Consider the following 19,263-nt stretch of genomic DNA (forward strand, 5'->3'; position numbering starts at 1 on the left):
AATCCCTTTGAAGACTTCATTCTATGCTTTCTGAAGGAAATTAAAGTGGACATAATGGAGTTAAAAACCAAAAGATGATGCCCTTAAAATATTTTAAATTGTGTTTTAACTATAGTCATTTTTAACTTTTGTCATGTTTTAACAGAGTAAGACAATGAATTTATCAGGACCATTCCTTCTTACCAACATTTTGAAACTTTTAAAAACTGGACCATTCTTGAAAATAGATTTGAAATTTAGGGTAAATAGGGTTGTCATAGAGAGCCAATCAATCAATTATCCATCCATCAATCTTTAACCAAAGTCATATTTTTGCACCAGTAATAGAAGGAGGATGTTCATTCCCAAACACACAATGTATTTACCAGTCCATTTTGGAAACAAAGTTGTTTCTCTGACAATCATACAATTTTAGTATGCGATTAATTTAAAAAGATATCATTTTCTATGGCTATAAATTGGAAAGAAGCATAACTGATTTAATTGGTTTCTAGAGATGTTTTTTGAGAAAGTACCTGGCTCAGAATCTGATACTAACTCAGTATTCAATAAAATAGACTAACATTGTTTTGTTGCTAATATTATAATTATTACTGTTCAAAATTGATGCTTTTGAAATATAATCAATCTATTTTTCCAGTTTTATTGAGATATAATTGATACATAGCACTGTATATGTTTAAGGTATACAGCATAATGATTTGACCTACATATATCATGAAACTTTTACCACAAGTTAATATCAGTCATCTTATAACAATAAAAATATATTTTTTTTTTCTTAAGAAGAGAGCCCTTAGGACCTACCCTCTTGACAACTTTTATATGTACCCAAAATATGGAATGCTTCACAAATTTGTGAGTCATCCTTGCACAGGGGCCATGCCAATCTTCTCTGTATTGTTCCACTTTCAATATATGAGCTGCTGAAGTGAGCACAATCTGCTTTTTAAATGCCTATTTTGATAGATCTTCCATTTTGTCCAACAAAGCAATTTATTTCAAGAAATTCTTTATTTCTTAACAGTGCATAAAGTAGTGAGGAAGTGAGATTCTATGGTATAAATCAGCAATCAACAAAAGATGAGAGTCTTTCTGAAATATTTATTTTAGGCCTCAGAATTTAAACATTGGACATTTGCTTCCCTGGATCATCTTCAAGATCAAATAATAAACAACTTGATTTGACATATTTCCTCTTTGGTGTTTCATGCATCTGTTATAACATAAACATGGGTAGCACTTGATGAGAATCTAGAGGAGGAAGTATATAAATAAACCAAATTTCAACTTGAAAGTTATTAATTATATCTTGGTATTAAAATGGATGTAAAGTATCTTTATACCAAATCATTGAAGTATTTTATTTTTTAATTAACTGAAATATTTTAAATAATGGATCCACAATCCAATAATATATTAGGTAGGAAGATATAAAGCCAATGTAGTCTCAATATTCCTATTATATTAAAATATCATTTAACATATTAAATGTTGTATCTCCCTGAATTTTTAAAGACTAAATTTAATTACACATAGAGGCAAAATTATGCCCAAATGATTATTACTTTTTTTAAGTATTTACCCTTAATATAGGGTCCACTTCTTCTTAGCTCAAAGGCTGGGCATGCTTTGTATACACCTATCGTCCATTCAATAAGTTGACTTAGGCAGGTATGTTAGTTTCCCAGTCTATAATAGAGATAGTAATCCCCCACTCCTAATATGTGTTCTTAAAAAATAACTCAGTAATATATACAATAGATTTTAATGTACTAAGAGTTCATATTGAGCCCTAAAACAGCCGATGGACACACAGTGGTGGACTAAAGTATCCACCTCACTTGCAAACTCCACGTGTTTTAACTGCCTTCACAATAGTTGCTGTTGATTCCAGTTTTAAATGTCATTGCTGGTCAGGGTTGGCAATAAGCTTTTTTTTCCTGATTATTTCTGAAGTCATTCAAGATTTGCAATCTGAACACTCCTACTCAGAGTAAATATAAAATAAACAGATAAGGCCTAAGTCAGGACAGAGCCAGGCCAAAAAAAAAAAAAAAAAAATCCTTATCAATGTTATATTGCTGCAGCCATCCTGACTTCCAACTTTTAGAAAGTTTTCATAGAGCAATAGGCAGTTTGTCATCATTTCTGAAATTCAATCAGCCACCGAGTCAACAAATACGTATGTGTCAGACACTTTCTGAAGGCACACAGTGGACAGGACAGGTGAGGACCCTGCTCTCAGGGTGTTTACATTCTAGACAATGGGTGGAGGCACTTTAGATTGAGTGGAGTGGAAAATAATGAAGGTAACTAATATCTTTATTACACAAGATAATTTAAGGTGCTGATAAGTGTTATTATAAAAAAATATATATTACGACATACTGAGAGCAGGTGTTTTAGCTCTCTGGTGGTTCCAGAACCCCTTCTCTACAGGAGATATTAGAGACGATGTCTGTATTTTACAAAGTACTTGTTCATATGACCAGCTGGAAGCAGAACATTCCAGGTAAAAGGGAATAAAAAATAAGAAACAAATGGTGGGAACATTTATATTTAATCAAAATATGAACTACAGAGGTTCAATGTTATTTTGATTTTTGAAATGTCCTAAAAGTATATTGTTGTAATGTTTTAAGGTGTGCTGTCTAAGCAAAGTACTTAATAAGTGTTTAATAACTTCAGAAAAAGACACGAGAGTCATCTGTGGGCCTAACATTCTTAGTCAATCCCATTGTAATGAAATTTTTAATCAAAGTATTCAGCTAAACAATCATTTACTACCTATTCCTCCATTGGAAGGATGCTCAATTATCTCAGTTATTGTGAGGTTTGATCGAGCAATTGAGTTGATACCCCTCCCCCCGGGAACTGGTTTTTCAGGTCATTTCACTATGGACATTCCCTTTGCTGAAGATCACATTTCACTTGCAGTGACCACATTCCATTAGCTCCCTGCCTGGTATGCATAAAGAAGTCTCCGCCCAGAAAAAAGCCACCAAAAGTCCTTTAAAAGCAGCTGACTCCCTTCACTAGCTGCTGGAGTGATCCAGGCTCAGGCAGCTGGTGTGCGGATGGTCGAATAAATTCGTGTTCCCTCACCATTCTGACCCCGTGCGTTCCTCCCGTCGGCGACCTAACAGTTACCACAAACTCCTAGGCCATCCTCTAAAATACTTTTGTAAACTCTAATATTTTTTGCTGCTCCCAACTCACAGCAAGGAATGTGTTTTAATTTTTCACCAGTTTTCTTTGTGTCCCTGTCTTTCACTCTGTCTCTCTATGTACACACACGCACACACACACACACACACACACACACACACACACAGAGAGAGGGAGAAGCGTGTGCACAAATAGCGAAAATCTTTCACAAAATAATATTTTTTTACAAAATAATGTTTTGGTTTCTATGTGTGACAAACTCTAATATTTTCTATCATTTCATTTTTTAAAATGCTGATCAAAACCTACTAAACTGATATCATGACATACCAAGCAATGGGCCTCATTTTAAAGATTGAAAACATGTTCTAAAAGTCATTCTGCAATTTGCATACCCTAATCTTATATAATAAAGAGGTAATATGCAAAGTGACCATCACTCCAACACACAAGATGGCTGTCCCCATGTGGTCAAAGATGGCCGCCCCCATGTGGTCAAAGATGGACACCCCCATGTGGAAACAAGATGGCCGGCAGGGGAGGGCAGTTGTGGGCGATCAGGCCAATAGGGTAGGGCAGTTGGGAGGGACCAGGCCTGCAAGGGAGGGCAGTTGGGAGGGACCAGGCCTGCAAGGGAGGGCAGTTGGGAGGGACTGGGCTGGCAGGGAGGGCAGTTAGGGGCAACCAGGCCTGCAGGGGAGGGCAGTTGGGGGGGAAACCAGGCCAGCATGGGAGGGCAGTTTTGGGCAATTGGGCTGGCAAGGAAGCAGTTAGGTGTCTATCAGGCTGGGAGGGGAGTGATTAGGGGGTGATCAGGCTGGCAGGGAGAAGTGGTTAGGAGCAATCAGGCAGGCAGGCAGGGGAGTGGTTGGGAGCCAGCAGTCCTGGATTGTGAGAGGGATGTCCCAGATCAGAGATGGTGCAGGCTGGGCTGAGGGACACACACGCCCCCACCCCCATGCACAAATTTCATGCACTGAGTCTCTAGTCTATAATAATAAAAGCATAATATGCTAATTAGACTGGACATCCTTCTGGATGACCTTCTGGACAAAGTTGAGGCAGTGAGGGAAGCCCAGGTCCTGAGTGGCAGAGGGAAGCCGGTGCCGGCAGCCGGGGGAAGGAAGGCCTACTCTTGCACGAATTTTGTGCATCAGGCCTCTAGTCTATACATAAAAACACACAACTAGACCAACACTATAGGCTAATCAAGGTTATTTATTCTCTCAGGAAAAAAAATTAGTATAGTTCTTTAATATTTTGACAAACACTAAATTAAGAAAAGAGAAAAGAAAAAGCCAGAATTAAACTTTCCTTTGTCTGGCAGCATGGTGAATTTGTGCTTGCTAGGAAGGCAAAGCTTATATTTAATGGGGTAATAGAAATAATTCCTTACTTATACAAAAGACTGATTTTCTTTCTCCTGGCCCCAACTATTGGTCTCAGCTATCCCTTAGGATATAGAAAGGAAGCATATAAGAATTTAACAGTAAAAAATCTCTAAAGAAAATTAAAGTAAAAGCAAGATGGTGTTAGTTTAAAAATTTTATAACAATGAATCTAATGTTTATTCAGTAAACTTTTAACAGTAATACTTGACATTTTTACTTAATATATCCCTAAATTTTGACCACCTTGAGTGGAGTGCCGCATAATAGATTATTCCAAAACAAAATCTCACTTCAACTAACTTTGGCTTCAGGATACATATTTACACAAGTATCTGATCTTTTGGAATTTACCCACAATCTACAATAAAAAAGTAAATTCACACTAACAGTATGTGGATTTCAACAGGCAGACAGCCAGCCTTTGTGGTTCCTTCTCTTTTCTCAACTCTGACCTCGTAGAGCTTTATTCTCCTCATTTGTTACGTTGAGGTATGTTTAAAAAGTTATATGTTATAAAAATAATATTGTATGAATGAGTAACCCAGAAAATCAAATGAGTTCTGCAGATTGATGTAGGAAGATGCACCCCTTACATTCATCACAGGCAAACCTGAGCCTTGTATGTTGTCTGCTAATTTCCAATGAGTGGGCTCTGTAATCCGACTCTTGCTCTTTGCTAGCTTCTTTTTTCCTACTCTGCCACCAGCTCCGTTATAAACATTTGCAGACTTTGTTGTAGACTTAGAAGGCCATGTGGCAGGCTCCCATGAGGGATCCCACAAACTTCTCCACCTGCTGACTCCATCCAGTAGGCCCACTGAATCCAAGCTTCCAAATGGCTTCCGGTGGCAATTCACAAGCCCCTGACTTTCTCCTTAGAAGCCTTCTGCCACATGCAGGCCTCTCTCATGTGAGATAATCCCACCGCAACAGAAGACCTGGTCGCTTCCCTAAGAGAAATTCTCCAACACGACACAACGGATCACATGCATTGAGGGCACCCCAGGCAGATACGAGAAGATGCTCACTTCACTTTTCTCCAAGGCAACCCTGTTCCCAGCTCTGGTTGACCCACAGGCTGCAAGCATTTCCGTCGTCAGGAAGAAGAGACTTTTGACAAGTTCACAGGGTTCGTTCTGGTGTTTGAAATAAGAGGTGTCCAGGTATTTTCATGGTGGGCCACTTGATCAGAAATCTACGTGTAGACTCTTTTTTTTTCTGTTTTGTTTGTTTTGTTTCTGTAATCAACTTTATTGAGTTATAACTTACATGGAATAAATTATAACAATTTTGAATACATGGTTTCGTGTGTTTTTGACCCAGTCACACTCCTGCATCGCTACCATTATAATCAAGATCAGAGCATTTATATCCCTCAGAAAAGTGTTCCCACGTCACAGCACATCTCTAATCCCAGGTCAGGACAGAATGTAGTATACTATATAAAAGTGTTGTTCTAAAATGTACTATCCTGCCCTAACCGGTTTGGCTCAGTAGATAGAGAATCAGCCTGCAGACTGAAAGGTCCCAAGTTCGATTCAGGTCAAGGACATGTACCTTGGTTGCGGGCACATCGCCAGTAGGAGGTGTGCAGGAGGAAGCTGATCGATGTTTCTCTCTCATCAATGTTTCTAACTCTCTATTCCTCTCCCTTCCTCTCTGTAAAAAAATCAATAAAATATATTTAAAAATAAAATAATGAAATAAAATGTGCTATCCTATATAATAAAAGGCTAATATGCAAATCGACCAAACAGCGGAATGACGGTTGCTATGACGCGCACTGACCAACAGGGGGAAGCCACTCAATGCAGGAGCTGCCACCTGGTGGTCAGTGTGCTCCCACAGGGGGACCACCACTCAGCCAAAAGCCCGGCTCACGGCTGGCGAGTGCAGTGGCGGTGGCAGGAGCCTCTCCCGCCTCCGAGGCAGCGCTTAGGATGTCTGTCAGTCAGTCGGACATCTCCCGAGGGCTCCCAGACTGGGAGAGGGCACAGGCGGGGCTGAGGGACCCCCTCCACCCCACAGTGCACCGGGCCTCTACTACTATATAAAAAGTGTTGTTCACACCCATACATTATGGGAAACATGTTAATGCCACCACAATCCTATCAAGTAAATTTTGGAAAACATCCTACGGTGTTTTTTATTTTATTTTATTGCATTGCATTAGCATAATTTAGAAGAGAAAGAAATAGAAGACTTATTGATACTCATCGAATTCTCTAAAATTTCTTCTCAAATTTTAACTTTATTTCCAGCAAACAATTTTGCAGATTTTTGTTTTTTTTAATGAGGGCTGGATTCCATTGATCTCAGCCCCATTCAGCAACGGTAAGTGCATCCAGTCTCACATCCCCGTGAGCTCGGTGCATTGGAACACAGACTTCTCCCTCTTCCTTGAGCAGTCTACAATGTCCTTGTTTTTCCTCCCAGATTACAATTCAGCGTGTTGAAGCGTTTTGTTACATGAATAAGAAAGTACAAAGCCCTTGATCTGAGGAAGCAGCTAAGTAAATACTAGTTGGTTTCCAAGAACTAGTCATCTGACATATTAAAACAAACCAAATGCCCATCCTCTGGTTCATCTTAATTCAAGTTTCCCATAAATTGGCAAAGGTTGAAGGAGCAATTACAAAAAAAATCAGAAGCTTTAAAAGTTTTTCTGTCATCTCTGGCCATGAACCTGACTCGCAAGTATGTCAGCACAAAGCCCACTGATAGAAACTTGCCTTTCAAATGAATACAGTATTAGAAACACACATTTCTACATCGTTTCAATACCAGGAGTCTATCTGCGGCAAATGAGCCCAGCTTTTACACGTTTAAACCAAACATGTCACATTCCTTCCTGGCAAGTAGTTAGATCCTACTAGGAGTAAAAATTAATCTAGAAAGTGGACATAGTGTGGTTCATGTGCTGGATGCTCCCAGCTTCAAGGACAGATGTTAGAAGCCGCCCATTGCCTTCACTAGCAGAGAGGTGTGGACAAGGAACCCAAAAGGCTGGTCAACCTTGAAGCTCTGAAAGGTCAGAGCCAACCACCCACTGTTTGGTTGAGACAATCGTAGCTAAAGCAACCTCCACCTTTTAATCTTATGTAAATCCTTGCTGATAGGCTGTTACTGGAATTGCCTGCCTAGAGCTATGGGTGGATTCCAAAGTCTTAATAAAAGGGATCCCTAGGCCAGAGCAAAGTGAAGTCCTTCCCCTTGAGTCGGGCTCCCTCCTGGCCCCCAATATTTCCAAATTAATATTTTCCAGTCTCTTTCATTTGTGTGCGGCCTCCTCCAGAGCCTGAACCACACGGGACGTGAAAGGGGTTCACTACAAACTGGAGCCCAAACGTGGGACACTTCAGACAGAGTTAAATTAGAAGAGAGAATCAGGAAGTGGTTGGAAATATAATCCCAAAAGAGTCAGGGTAGACAGGGGCAAGGACAATTACACCTTCTCCAGGTAGAGGGAAGGAATGTGGCTCACCTCTCCACACCGTCAAACACTTACAGAAAAGATACTTCCCCTTTGACCCCTTTTGCACTCTTTAGAACTCTTCCATCCAACCACATTCCGAACCCAGCTTAGGAAAATCACGGGGAAAGCGTTTCTGTTTTTAAAGCTCTTCACAGTAAAGGAAACAAAGGAGTGTTGAGGACTTTGAGAATCAAGCACATGCTTTTGTTTGTCATGATTTTTCTACGTACTCATTCTGCATCCAGCTCTATTCTGCTTCCCAGCTTCAGGTGACGCACACATTTGATAAGAGCCTTGCATTTTTCACAACCCAAACTTTCTTACCTTGTGAACAGAAGGGAGAACATTGAGCCTCTGACTCACATTGGATTCCTTGTCTAGGTTGCTAATGGTCAGCAGCTTTGGGCAAAGTTTTTCACTGCTTCTAATCCATCAAATTTATAAACAAGGAGTCAAATTTTCTCATTAAAGGATACCTTACCAAATGCTGTTATTATGATTTAATCTTACCAGATGACTAGTAGCCTACCACGCGATATTGCACACAATAGGCCACCCACAGCTTCCGCGGGAGCCGGCGGGAACCGCAGCGCATTGCCGTGAGCCACGCTGCTTCCACGGGAAGCCAGCGGTGTGGCTTCTGCAGGAGGCGGAAGTGAACCGCAGGTGCCCACAGGAGCCTGGAGGGACCCGCATTGCTTCCACGGGAGCCTGGAGGGACCCGTGCCGATTCTGTGGGAGGCAGGAGGGACCCGCACTGCTTCCGCGGGAGCCTGGAGGGACCCGTGCCTATTCTGTGGAAGCCTGGAGGGACCGTGACGATTCTGTGGGAGGAAGGAGGGACCTGCACTGCTTCTGTGGGAGGCGGGCCCCCCATCTCCTCTTCGGGCCTGCGCTTGGCCGCGGAGGCTGCAGGCCAGTCCCCCTGTCCCTGTCCGTGTCCGCTCCAGCTCCGGGGGCCCGGCCCGAGCTGGGCACAGCGACAAAGCAAGCATTCTGCCAGGCCGCTCACACTGCCTGCTCTCAGCAGCCACCCCCCCCCGGACTGGGGGACTCCGGCGGGGCTGAGAGGACTGGGCACCGCCATCTTGTGGCTATGGGTGCCGCCATCTTTGTGGTGGAGTGATGGTTAATTTGCATATTACCCTTTTATTAGATAGGACAAGATTACTGTCCAAAAAGAAGTAAAATTTGCCCCAAATTGTTACTCTTAGTGAACCCATGCTGGTTTCTAGTTATTTTTTTCTAGATACATGAAATGACTCTAATTGCTCTGCATCGTTTTATGAGAAAACCCAAAGTTTGAGATTCTTCCTAAAATGTTTCTTTAGCTCATGTGTCATTCATAAAAATACATCATTAAAAAATTCCCTAACTTTCCCACCATTTATGTCTGTACATCTTTTGCTCATTATAATGAAAGGGGTGTAGTTCTTACCTTAAAAGCCAACCTCTCCCCTCTTGCCTCCAGACCCCATCACATTTCTCATCATGGAAGTCAGAAAGGCTACCACAGAGTAAGAGAGGAGAGTAGTGAAAATTTACTTTAGAAAGACAGGTATTTGCAGCAACCTGGATGGAATTGGAGAACATTATGCTAAGTGAAATAAGCCAGTCAATGAAAGAAAAATACCACATGATCTCACTCATTTATGGATAATAAAGAACATTATAAACTGATGAACAAAAAGATAGATACAGAGACAGTAAAGCATCAAACAGACTGTCAAATTACAGGGGGAAGGTTAGGGAGAAGTGGGGGAGATAAGAGATCAACCGAAGGACTTGTATGCAGGCATATAAGCATAACCAATGGATGCAAAACTCTGGGGGGTGAGGGCAAGTATGGGAGTGGGGTTGCGGGGGACAATGGTAAGATATATACACATATAATACCTTAATAAAAAATTAAAAAAAAAAAAGACAGGCAGAGACCAAATACTAAAAGAGATGTTTTTAGTGTCATAAGAGGACTTTTAAAAATTGAAGCAAGCGATGATATAGTGTGATTTTACTTGAACATTTTGAGAATTTGAGAAAAGCAAACACCTTTGATTTGGGGGGTGCATCTTCCTATTCACATGCCTTGTTTTTGTGAGGTTACCTGGCTGGAGGAGGGAGCAAGAGAAATGTGAAATCAGAAGACCGACCACAGCTTTCCCCATTGCCTGTGCCTGAGCTAAGTCAATGGATCTTTAAAATGCATGCCTCATTCTGCGCCCTCTTTATCTCCAATGCGCTTTGTGCCCCACTTGATAGTTCACATGTGTGTTGCTTTCTCAGAAGGGAAACAAATAGGAAACAAACTTAGACTGGAGAAACTGTACGCAGGCACATCCTCCTCCTACTGCAGCCGAATGTCTCATCCGACCCCAAGAGGGAATTCTAATAATGTTATCATTTGATTCCCATTTCAGGCACTTTGCATTTTTATATATGCTAAAGAATTCAGCAAGCCATCCAACTGGCATAGCAACAGGAAAACTTCCTTTAGAGCACAGGTGTACAAGCAAACAAATTCTTTCTGTGCTTGAAAATTGATCCCTCACAATAGCAAGCTCCCAGCAGCGCGCTGAACTGGCAGGAGGGGTCGGGAGAGCGCACATCTGTCAGGTAGATGGAGCAGATGGTGATCACCTCTTCTCACCTTCCAGCAGAGTCAGAAATAGACACTGTCACCCGGAACTGTCTCTTTCCAGCCACACTGAATATCTGGATTTATTAAAAGCAGACGTATCACTCTGTGGATTTTTTTGTTTTGTGTGCCAGAAAGGAAGGAAGGAAGAAAAGAAACAAAAAAAAAAGCAGTGGAGTATTAAACTCTGTTGTTAGGGCTCAACAAGTATAACTAGCTGGTTAGTTCTGGGTGCCCTGGAGAGATACCCTCATGTCAACCATACAGGAAGCCATGGGTTATTAACATCTTTCAAAAGCAATAGTACCAGGAATATATAACAGTATTCAACATAATGCAAATGGTCAAACTCAGTCTCCAAATTTATCACTGGAAGCTAGGTGGAAGTCCTAGAATTTTGGAAGAATCATCTTTGTGACCAGCTCCAGGCATGGATATGCTTTGTTCTGCCACTGAGTCACAAAAAGCTAAAATTCCATGTATTGAACAGTTAAATCATGACCTAACTCCCAGAGCCCACATCTTTCAGATGTTGCCAAAACCTGAAGCATAACTGAGTTATGGCAAAACAGAGGCTAATAAAACAATTGTGTTTAAATGGAATAGATTATTTGGCATCTACTAGTAAGCCACTTCAGCCTGCTGTTCTTTATAGCATTTCTCCGTTCCTTAAACGAGGAACCTTAAAAAACGATCCTGCAGTTGACAATCATTTTGACACCAAGATGCCAACCTTTTCAACACCCACTGCTTTCTTCGGCCAAACATTGGAGTCACAAAACTGTAACTGGACGAAACATAGCTACTTTGCTTTTCAAATATAAATATTATACAATAGAAGTCAAGCCAATGGGCCTGCACAGGTCTCTACCTTGCATGTGTTGCATCTGCTCTGACCCCTCCTGTGTATCCCCTATATTCCTGTGCACTTCCTAAGTGTGGACAAAGGACTGGCCCCACCCCCAACCTCCATCGGGCCAATTCTTTCCAAGCTAAGGCATCTTCAGGGTTGGGTGCTGATAAACTGAAAACATCCCAAACTTTAATCAACATTCTTTTTCTAATCCCTCAACTAAAAGCCCGGCATGTTAAACACCATTTCAAATCAGGCATGTGTTAGCCCCTAAACCGGTCTGGAAAGCTGAATTACAATATTTGCTCTTACCACACAGCCAAATTAAATTTCATGTTGACAATAGCCAACATGTTATCGTTTTTAAAGCCTCTTCGTTGCCACCGTTTCTATCTAAACTTTTGTCCCAGAAGACTGGAGCTGCCTGCCAAGTCCAATTTAACCCTGACCTCACAACATTCAGTAAACACTCCTCCTCATGCATTTGAGTTAGGCTTATCCATGTAAATTTCCATTCTTCTTTTTCTATGTTTTTTTTTTTTTTTTTCCATTTAAAGAAGAGATAGCAAATGGTTTAAGGTAAATTTTGGGCTAAGCAGTATTTGCAGGTGTAGATAGAAATTGTTTCTTTCACAGGCACTGTACATTAAAGTAAATGTTGCTGCATTTGAAAACCTGTCAGCTCTATTTTGAACCAGCATTCAGAAGCCTCTCCTTTTTGACCAATATTATATAAAGTTCCTCTGGGAAGATAATGTGCATGATTGCAGACTCGCCTTGTTAAAAATCATGGCTTTTTATGCAGTCGTGTTTGCACCTATGAATTATGCATGAAAGAGGATCTCATTACATTTCATTTTCTTTACAGCGGCGTCCTCTCTCCTAGACGGACGGGGGTCCCACCAGCCGGCTCCCCTCACCCTGCAGCCTGCCTCTGTCTCCGTGCCTTCATGGCATTTGAGACAAAACGGGCGTGTTTCCCTTGTCACCTCCTGCCTGGTATAAATTATTCACCAGAGCATCACACACGTTTGTGCAATAACCAGCCTGGGAACTGGGGGACACTACACAGGCTGTGGGTGGGGATCCCACAGAGGCAGGGAGGCCATGTCTCCAACAGTTGTCCAAGGCAGAGGAGAAACGGGGCTCTCCCTCATGAAGTAGAAATTAATTAGAAATGTTGGCCAGTTAGATGGGTGTATTTCAGTGTTTCAGTATTTCCCTCAGAATGGAAGGTCAAGGAACAAAGCCCTGTGTGCCCCCCCCCCCCGCCCCGCTTTTTGAAATGAAGCCATTGGTCTTCCATACCTGACAAGATGAATTAAATGTGGAGAAAAGATCACAGAATTTAATCAGCACAGTCATTCAGTGCATGTGGTCGGGAACAATCAGTCAAAGAAGCATTTGGAAAACTAGGTTAGTGTGTGGTGTGTGGGTGTGTGCGTGTGTGTGAGTGTGTATTATGACGATTCTTAATGAAGCTTGTATTGCTGATTCTAAACATTTCCCTGTTTAAAAAAATCCAGTTAGAAATAAGATTACTTTTGTCTCTGTCAAATTATGCCATTCACTACAATGCAGTCACATTATAAAAAGAGGTCACATAAAAGTAGCAAAAGAACCCCCAATGAATCAAAGTTATTATCAAAAATTTGATTAACAACTAGCTTCGTGTTTTCTTGGACCGATACTTTCTTGGAATCAGTGAGAACTATGCAGGTAACAGGATCTAGAACAGTGAAACATTCATTGAGGTTTATTTCCAGAGGAAGAAGACTTGCTCAACTTGTTTTTATTTTTTTCTTGTAAGAATGTGGTCATGGTGACAGAAGACTTTCATATCCCAATTGTCATGAAGTCTCTCTAATGAAGAATTAAAGCCTTCTTACAATGAGATTCAAGGAAATGACTCATAAGCTTGTTGCTCTAAGAACAATCAACAGCAGCGAGCTTTTGGTTCTGACAAGACACTTTTGAAATGTATCCTCTACCTGTGGAACTTTCTGGTACCTGAGTTATTCTAGAAATTTTACACTTTGAAATGTAGATATTCTGCTCACTCATTTCCATTTTCTTCTTAATAATTATATGTAATACATTTTCTAAATTTAGAAAATACATATCTATAGCTTTCTTTGTGTGCAGCACACATACACACAGAGAGAGAGAAAGAGAGAGAGAGAGAGAGAGAGAGAGAGAGAGATACACCCAATGCTCAAATATGTTGCTGAGAGGTGATGTGACTTATGAAGAATATAAGTAATATAGCAAAAGATTTTGGGCCCATTACTATTATCAATTGTTAAGTTGCAGGAAGTCATTATTTTTCCTGTGTTTCTCATTTCCCCTCCTAACTTCAAGGAATCTTCATGGTGATCATTTAATAGTAATATGGAACGATGTTTTTACATCTTCAAAGTAGTATTTACTTCAACAACCACGTGCTTTTCTTCCCAAGTTTACTGCTATTTCATCCCGTGGTGACCACCCAGTCGTAACTTAGTTACTGATCCAATGGGTCTAAATCTCAGTCTGTTTTTATGCAAGTAAAACAAACAAACAAACAAACAACAACAACAACAAAACACCACTGGCATTTACAGTGGATTTACTTTTCTTTGAAAGCTTATCATTTGGTATAATGATTGGTGTGAAAAGAATGCTATTTAGCTCCTGGCTGAATGAGAGGATGACCCTGTTATTATAGGTGGCTCTGTTACATATTGGAAATACACAGAAGTTAGGAACATAGTTCAATATCAATGTAGGTGATGGAGGGTGAGTGAGGGTCTGCTTTTCACTCCAAAAACCATTCTGCTCTTTCTCAGCAAATCCTGAGAGAGGATTTGTTAGACCTAGCCTGACTTCCAGGAACCTTATTTAATTAAATGATGTGAATGGCCAGGGCAAATGATATAATTATTGGTATAGAGTCACTGGCTTGAGCACTGGCTCCAGCATATTTAATATTAAATATATTCAATGGTAGTATAGGTTTAAATTTATTCCAGTTTCTTTGCCCTCCTTCTCATTTCAAGTGTTATTAAAAAACATCAGGTAATTTAGTGGAAATAAAATCTTATCTGAAGATTGATGTCATATTTGCTTGTTGATGTTATCTCTGTGTCAATAGCTGGGTTACCCTCTTCACCATGTATACAGAGGTACTATTTCATCTGGGAGGAGAGTAGATCCTACCATGAGTATGAAGCTCCCAAGACTCACACTCCACGAGGCTCCGTTCTACTTATCAGTTCCACAATGGAACTCCTGCTCTGTGAGATGCCATAAACGTGAAGAGAAATGACTTTTTAACTTTCACTCTCATGTATCCATGCTCTGACAAAAACAAAAATATATGTTTAGCCAGGAAGGATAGTTATAGAAGATTTGGTTGTGTTATTAACTACCAATCATCATATATAATAAAAGCCTAATATGCAAATCAACCAAACAGCAGAATGACTGGTCACTATGACATTCACTGACCACCAGGGGACAGACGCTCAATGCAGGAGCTGCCCCCAGCCTGTAGGCCCCAGGCCAGCCAAAGTGGGTGCCAGTAGGCCCTCACCCTGATCACCCCGCCGGTCGCCGCACAGATCATCCCTGATCACTGGCCAGGCCTAGGGACCCTATCTGTGCATGAATTTCATACACTGAGCCTCTAGTAATTTTATATTAAGACAGTGACTTAGAGAAGTAGAATATGAGTAGGTATTTCTCAATGACCAGTAACTGGCATACATAACTGGATCCAGAGGCATTTCATCACTGCACAGAAACCCCTTTCAAATCATCTCAGGGGCCTTTCTTTCATATTTGTGTCTGTTGTATTGGAAAGAATTTATAACTAAAATAGTTTTTTTCCCCCTTTACACTGTAGTCTAATATCTGTCACCCACCCCAAATATACTATTTCTGTTCCTGCTTCACAGCAGGTATAGTGAGAAATTTAGTCTTCAAGAAAGAAACAAATCATAAAAAAATTCTACCTAATATTTTGTAGCCTAGAAATAGATCTGATTAATTAAAGGAATGACTTATCAATTACAGGGCAAAGTGAAATAGTAAGGCCAAGGAAAAGTATCCATTGCCTACACCCCACTCTTTGTTTGGGTAAAATATGAGCTTCATGGACTCTTATCTTAATTAATTCTAAAATGCCTCCCTCACTCCAGTCCCTCACCCTCTTTTCCAATCACATTGGCATGTTAACTTTTTGGTGCATGTCAAGTGAGTTATTTGCAATGGCGACATTAATATATTTGAGTAGAATTGAATCAAGTTGCTTTCAAAAAAAGATATAATTGTGGGGTCAGAGCACATATTATTTCAAGAAAGTACTGTATACATTTGAGATGAGAAAGGTCTACCTAGACTCAAATCAGGTTAAAACTGATTTGGAAATTATAAAAGAGGTGACAACATGTATTTAACTATGCTGTACATACCTGGGAGGTAGAAAATACGCTTTCTATTACTTTAAATTTTGATGTATCACAAAGAGATGTCTGTACCCATAATTATCAATAAATAGAGATTATTTAACAGATCTATAACTAGATCCTAGAGGAAAAGTTTAAAAGGAAACCTTAGAAGCAATGGGTAATGTTTAACATAGGAAGAATTTTTTAAAAAGGATTCTTGCAACTGGCCATTTCTAGTGATTACAAAAGACTAAGTCAAATAAAATCGTCTTTAGTTACAGCAGGAGAGAATTTCTATTGAATGTCAGGATATATGTCTCCCTCTCTGAACTCTAACATCATGTATTGCCTGAATCAATCATTTGAGAATAAATCGAATATCACTTTATGACTTCGCTATTGCTTTATTAAAATGTTATTTTGCATCCTGTGATTTCAGTTTATGCTTCTGGTTGTGAGCTGGAGACCAAACGCTAATTATTTTATTTCTCATAAGATATAGTTCCATTTCTTTTGCAAATCAGCCTCCAAGGAAATATATTCTTTTTAATTTGATTGATTTGGTCTTCACACCTGGTGTCTTGCAAAATTAGAAAAAAGTAGTTTTGAATGATCTAAGGTTATCGTGCTCAGAAACAGGAAAGGACCACATGATCTTTTTGATGACCCACGTGTTGTTTATAATATATAAAGTATGATAACCAGTCCCTATAATAGCCTCTAAAAGAATATAAATTGAGGGTTAAAAGTGTAATGAAATGCAAATGAAACTGTCCTAGAAACAACTGCACATTTTATTTGTTTCTTACAGAATCTAGGACATAGAGAGTGTTCATATTAAATACTATCCACTGTATTCTAGTTTTAAATAATGGTGGAAATAATTCATAGTTGAATTGCAGTTACTAGCTGAAAATGAATGCTACCAAATATTTTGGAAACCAAATGTGGTTAAGTCAAGTCCGTATTAAGAAGAGTTTTAAATATCTTATGTTCTCTTTTTATTTGCTGTATTTCCTAGGTTTGTCAGCACGTTGAGTGAAATTTAAGCTTGAAGTTAACTTTACATTCTTTCTGCATACCCAATATAAAATCAAATATAATTAAGGTTCAAAATATACACTGAATGCTCTCACCTAGGAGAGATCTCGCTCTCTTTCTTCCTCCAAAGATTTCTTCCTTTTAATGAGGAAGAATAAAAGATATTAAAAACCTATGACTTATAAAGTCCTTTCGACATTTATGCCCTTCCAGGTAGACGCTGTTAAATGGCTTTTTTAAACAATGCATCTTTTAGGTTGCGCTTAATTAAATAAATGACAGAGTATTGCAGTGGAAATATCACTGGACACAAGGCACTCTAATTTTGCTGTATTCACTCATTCTCTCCGGGACCTTGCACAAGTCACTTAACCTATTAGGGCTGGGATTTTTGTTCAGCTGTACACAGAACTGCTGGATGGGAACATCGTTAATGTCTTTGTCAGTGCTAAGCTCAAGTAAGTCCCATAATAACTTTGACCCTCAGTTTCTCATTTAGACAATGTGCTTCATGATAACATCTTTCCTCTCTTTGGGTTTCTTTTGACAATCAATATAATGAAATTAATTTTTTGAGAAACATACATTACCAATGAAAATTGTTGTTATTGTCATGAGTCACAGCAGGTATTAGCAACCTTGGGAGGATACGAAGCTACCTCAGGAAGACAGGAATCAGGGCAGCGGTAATATACATTGTGTGAACTACTCCCTTGTAAACTCTTTCAGATGAACCTGTTCCTCAACCAAGGTTTCTGTGAAGAAACATGATCAGCTAAATGACCATCAGTCTTAATTATGTCTGTGATACATGAGAAGCCTGCGTGCGCTGGAAGTCTTGTGTTATTAGATGTTTCTCCATTAACTGAAATTGTTTGAATGTGAAATTAGCCACCACCACTGAAGGTCCCTCTACTCTACGGAGGGCATCTTTCTAAGCAATCTCAGGAGATATTTACCATGGACACAGACCCCATCCTCAAATAACTTAAGATTTAATTGAGGAGAGAAAATACATTTTTGGAAAATAATCTTACTTTAAAAGATGGTAGAAAAGTTGCTGCAGAGATGTTCATTATGATCAGGGAATTTTATTGGGAATTGGAGAATTTCAGAGGAAAAACAGTTGAGGTGGTGGGTTAAACTTGTACAATAGAAGTGGATTGTGTCTGTGCTGACAAAAATAGCCTAATACAGTGTCCCCCAAATATTCCATGTGCTCCCCTACTTTTCCTAGCCTCCTTTTTAGTTGGGTTGGAACCATGGAACCATCCAGAGGACTGTGAGAGGTGATCTAGGTCTTTCCTGGACCAAGGCAATTAGGTGTCAGTGGGCCTCTTCCATTACTCTCCTCTGTTGCCTGGTACCCTGGGAAGGCACATGTTCCTCTAGATGGCATGGCTACAGGATGGAGGAGAGATACCAGCGCCCCTGACCCACTGGGCATGACCTGAGGGAGAGAGAAATCTTGGCTATAATAAGCCACCAAGATTCTGGGTTTATCTGTTGCAGCAACAAATTTACTCTGACACAAAGGATGAGCAGAATTTAATTAGGTAAAGAGAAAGGGGAAGACATTGTAGGCTTTTCGAATCATATAAAAAATGTGTGGGGTTGGGAAATACAACAATATTATACAGGGATCATTAAAACAAACACACACACAAATAAACATATACACATTTACAAAGACACATACACACTTGATTGAAATAGAAAATGTAAACATGATTTCTTGTAGAAAAATCCAAAAGAATGTGGCATAAGATAATGCTTATTAAATAAGTTACCTCAAGATCTACCTACCTAATTGGACTTGTGAACATACAAAAGCTGGTCACTTGATCTACTGTTCAGGTGTATGCTGTCACGGGCCAAATTTTATAACTTTTAAACAATTTCGTCAATTTAATTTAAACCACTTCATAAATGCATGAGAAAAAATCATGATCATGTTTTCATGTATATGCATCTATGGGTCTTTAAATTACTGGACATATTACAGGTTAATTTGAGATAAGTAAAAATTTTGAAAATTGTCAAGGTAGTCACAAGAGGCTTAGAATGCAGCCATGATGCTACAAGTCAGGAAATGGAGCTAGTGGGACTCTTAGTTTATTGTGTTTGAAAGGGTGACAAAGGTTAAAGCTGAGTTTACTGAGAAACCAGAAAACCTCATGGAATGTAAAGGAGTACAGTAAATAAGAAAGAAAATCTACTACAAGGACTGTGTAAGACACATGAACAGAACGGTAACATTCTTTGAA

At 39.8% G+C, this 19,263-nt stretch overlaps 1 long non-coding RNA gene and 1 other non-coding gene across 2 annotated transcripts in view; both read right to left on the reverse strand.

Annotated features, from left to right (window-relative positions):
- Positions 1-832: 832 nt before the first annotated feature.
- LOC114234715 (U6 spliceosomal RNA) lies at positions 833-939 on the reverse strand. The gene has a single exon (XR_003620902.2). It is a non-coding gene; the product is annotated as a U6 spliceosomal RNA (small nuclear RNA).
- Positions 940-1,146: 207 nt separating this feature from the next.
- LOC129147214 (uncharacterized) overlaps positions 1,147-19,263 on the reverse strand; it is a 137,667-nt gene continuing 119,550 nt past the window's right edge. The window contains exon 3 of the long non-coding RNA XR_008554562.1: positions 1,147-1,216. This is a non-coding gene — a long non-coding RNA (uncharacterized LOC129147214). The remainder of the gene's footprint in view (positions 1,217-19,263) is intronic.

Source organism: Eptesicus fuscus, chromosome 19 (genome assembly GCF_027574615.1).
Source record: "Eptesicus fuscus isolate TK198812 chromosome 19, DD_ASM_mEF_20220401, whole genome shotgun sequence".
NCBI lineage: Eukaryota > Metazoa > Chordata > Mammalia > Chiroptera > Vespertilionidae > Eptesicus > Eptesicus fuscus.